The sequence below is a fragment of the Hypomesus nipponensis genome, chromosome 28 (genome assembly GCF_054491055.1).
Source record: "Hypomesus nipponensis isolate SF chromosome 28, ASM5449105v1, whole genome shotgun sequence".
Classification (NCBI taxonomy): Eukaryota; Metazoa; Chordata; class Actinopteri; order Osmeriformes; family Osmeridae; genus Hypomesus; species Hypomesus nipponensis.
This window is the reverse complement of record NC_140388.1, coordinates 380001-382500: the sequence shown is the minus strand read 5'-3', so window position 1 is coordinate 382500 and position 2500 is coordinate 380001. Positions and strand designations below refer to the sequence as shown.

General features: G+C 47.8%; 9 non-coding genes across 9 annotated transcripts in view; all 9 read right to left on the bottom strand.

Annotated features, from left to right (window-relative positions):
* LOC146216572 (5S ribosomal RNA) overlaps positions 1-85 on the bottom strand; it is a 119-nt gene extending 34 nt beyond the window's left edge. The window contains exon 1 of the ribosomal RNA XR_014752140.1: positions 1-85. This exon is cut by the window's left edge and continues 34 nt beyond it. This is a non-coding gene — a ribosomal RNA (5S ribosomal RNA).
* A 176-nt stretch (positions 86-261) lies between these two features.
* LOC146216571 (5S ribosomal RNA) lies at positions 262-380 on the bottom strand. Its single transcript, XR_014752843.1, has one exon. It is a non-coding gene; the product is annotated as a 5S ribosomal RNA (ribosomal RNA).
* Positions 381-570: 190 nt separating this feature from the next.
* Positions 571-689, bottom strand: LOC146216570 (5S ribosomal RNA). The gene has a single exon (XR_014752129.1). It is a non-coding gene; the product is annotated as a 5S ribosomal RNA (ribosomal RNA).
* A 172-nt stretch (positions 690-861) lies between these two features.
* LOC146216569 (5S ribosomal RNA) lies at positions 862-980 on the bottom strand. The gene has a single exon (XR_014752842.1). It is a non-coding gene; the product is annotated as a 5S ribosomal RNA (ribosomal RNA).
* A 190-nt stretch (positions 981-1170) lies between these two features.
* On the bottom strand, positions 1171-1289 carry LOC146216568 (5S ribosomal RNA). Its single transcript, XR_014752118.1, has one exon. It is a non-coding gene; the product is annotated as a 5S ribosomal RNA (ribosomal RNA).
* A 172-nt stretch (positions 1290-1461) lies between these two features.
* On the bottom strand, positions 1462-1580 carry LOC146216567 (5S ribosomal RNA). The gene has a single exon (XR_014752107.1). It is a non-coding gene; the product is annotated as a 5S ribosomal RNA (ribosomal RNA).
* A 194-nt stretch (positions 1581-1774) lies between these two features.
* Positions 1775-1893, bottom strand: LOC146216566 (5S ribosomal RNA). The gene has a single exon (XR_014751926.1). It is a non-coding gene; the product is annotated as a 5S ribosomal RNA (ribosomal RNA).
* A 178-nt stretch (positions 1894-2071) lies between these two features.
* On the bottom strand, positions 2072-2190 carry LOC146216565 (5S ribosomal RNA). The gene has a single exon (XR_014752840.1). It is a non-coding gene; the product is annotated as a 5S ribosomal RNA (ribosomal RNA).
* A 192-nt stretch (positions 2191-2382) lies between these two features.
* LOC146216564 (5S ribosomal RNA) overlaps positions 2383-2500 on the bottom strand; it is a 119-nt gene continuing 1 nt past the window's right edge. Inside the window, exon 1 of the ribosomal RNA XR_014752096.1 lies at positions 2383-2500. This exon is cut by the window's right edge and continues 1 nt beyond it. This is a non-coding gene — a ribosomal RNA (5S ribosomal RNA).

The following is a 2500-nucleotide window of genomic DNA, read 5'->3' as shown; positions in this document are numbered from 1 at the left end:
CATCCAAGTACTAACCAGGCCCGACCCTGCTTAGCTTCCGAGATCAGACGAGATCGGGCGTTGCCAGGCTGGTATGGCCGTACGAAATAAGTTGACAACCATAGGCTACTTATCCATATACAGATTTAGCAATTGACAATGCAAGGTAGTCTCTCTCTCTCTCTCTCTCTCGTGTCAAAATGAAAACAGCTTCCAGCCCCTTTCATGAAGGACTACTTGTGCATATTGCAAGATGTCAGTTTCTAAGTGAATGAGCAAAAGAGCATACAGCACCTGGTATTCCCAGGCGGTCTCCCATCCAAGTACTAACCAGGCCCGACCCTGCTTAGCTTCCGGGATCAGACGAGATCGGGCGTTGCCAGGCTGGTATGGCCGTACGAAATAAGTTGACAACCATAGGCTACTTATCCATATACAGATTTAGCAATTGACAATGCAAGGTAGTCTCTCTCTCTCTCTCTCTCTCTCTCTCTCTCTCTCGTGTCAAAATGAAAACAGCTTCCAGCCCCTTTCATGAAGGACTACTTGTGCATATTGCAAGATGTCAGTTTCTAAGTGAATGAGCAAAAGAGCATACAGCACCTGGTATTCCCAGGCGGTCTCCCATCCAAGTACTAACCAGGCCCGACCCTGCTTAGCTTCCGAGATCAGACGAGATCGGGCGTTGCCAGGCTGGTATGGCCGTACGAAATAAGTTGACAACCATAGGCTACTTATCCATATACAGATTTAGCAATTGACAATGCAAGGTGGTCTCTCTCTCTCTCTCTCGTGTCAAAATGAAAACAGCTTCCAGCCCCTTTCATGAAGGACTACTTGTGCATATTGCAAGATGTCAGTTTCTAAGTGAATGAGCAAAAGAGCATACAGCACCTGGTATTCCCAGGCGGTCTCCCATCCAAGTACTAACCAGGCCCGACCCTGCTTAGCTTCCGGGATCAGACGAGATCGGGCGTTGCCAGGCTGGTATGGCCGTACGAAATAAGTTGACAACCATAGGCTACTTATCCATATACAGATTTAGCAATTGACAATGCAAGGTAGTCTCTCTCTCTCTCTCTCTCTCTCTCTCTCTCTCTCGTGTCAAAATGAAAACAGCTTCCAGCCCCTTTCATGAAGGACTACTTGTGCATATTGCAAGATGTCAGTTTCTAAGTGAATGAGCAAAAGAGCATACAGCACCTGGTATTCCCAGGCGGTCTCCCATCCAAGTACTAACCAGGCCCGACCCTGCTTAGCTTCCGAGATCAGACGAGATCGGGCGTTGCCAGGCTGGTATGGCCGTACGAAATAAGTTGACAACCATAGGCTACTTATCCATATACAGATTTAGCAATTGACAATGCAAGGTGGTCTCTCTCTCTCTCTCTCGTGTCAAAATGAAAACAGCTTCCAGCCCCTTTCATGAAGGACTACTTGTGCATATTGCAAGATTTCAGTTTCTAAGTGAATGAGCAAAAGAGCATACAGCACCTGGTATTCCCAGGCGGTCTCCCATCCAAGTACTAACCAGGCCCGACCCTGCTTAGCTTCCGAGATCAGACGAGATCGGGCGTTGCCAGGCTGGTATGGCCGTACGAAATAAGTTGACAACCATAGGCTACTTATCCATATACAGATTTAGCAATTGACAATGCAAGGTAGTCTCTCTCTCTCTCTCTCTCTCTCTCTCTCTCTCTCTCTCGTGTCAAAATGAAAACAGCTTCCAGCCCCTTTCATGAAGGACTACTTGTGCATATTGCAAGATGTCAGTTTCTAAGTGAATGAGCAAAAGAGCATACAGCACCTGGTATTCCCAGGCGGTCTCCCATCCAAGTACTAACCAGGCCCGACCCTGCTTAGCTTCCGAGATCAGACGTGATCGGGCGTTGCCAGGCTGGTATGGCCGTACGAAATAAGTTGACAACCATAGGCTACTTATCCATATACAGATTTAGCAATTGACAATGCAAGGTAGTCTCTCTCTCTCTCTCTCTCTCTCGTGTCAAAATGAAAACAGCTTCCAGCCCCTTTCATGAAGGACTACTTGTGCATATTGCAAGATGTCAGTTTCTAAGTGAATGAGCAAAAGAGCATACAGCACCTGGTATTCCCAGGCGGTCTCCCATCCAAGTACTAACCAGGCCCGACCCTGCTTAGCTTCCGGGATCAGACGAGATCGGGCGTTGCCAGGCTGGTATGGCCGTACGAAATAAGTTGACAACCATAGGCTACTTATCCATATACAGATTTAGCAATTGACAATGCAAGGTAGTCTCTCTCTCTCTCTCTCTCTCTCTCTCTCTCTCTCTCGTGTCAAAATGAAAACAGCTTCCAGCCCCTTTCATGAAGGACTACTTGTGCATATTGCAAGATGTCAGTTTCTAAGTGAATGAGCAAAAGAGCATACAGCACCTGGTATTCCCAGGCGGTCTCCCATCCAAGTACTAACCAGGCCCGACCCTGCTTAGCTTCCGAGATCAGACGAGATCGGGCGTTGCCAGGCTGGTATGGCCGTACG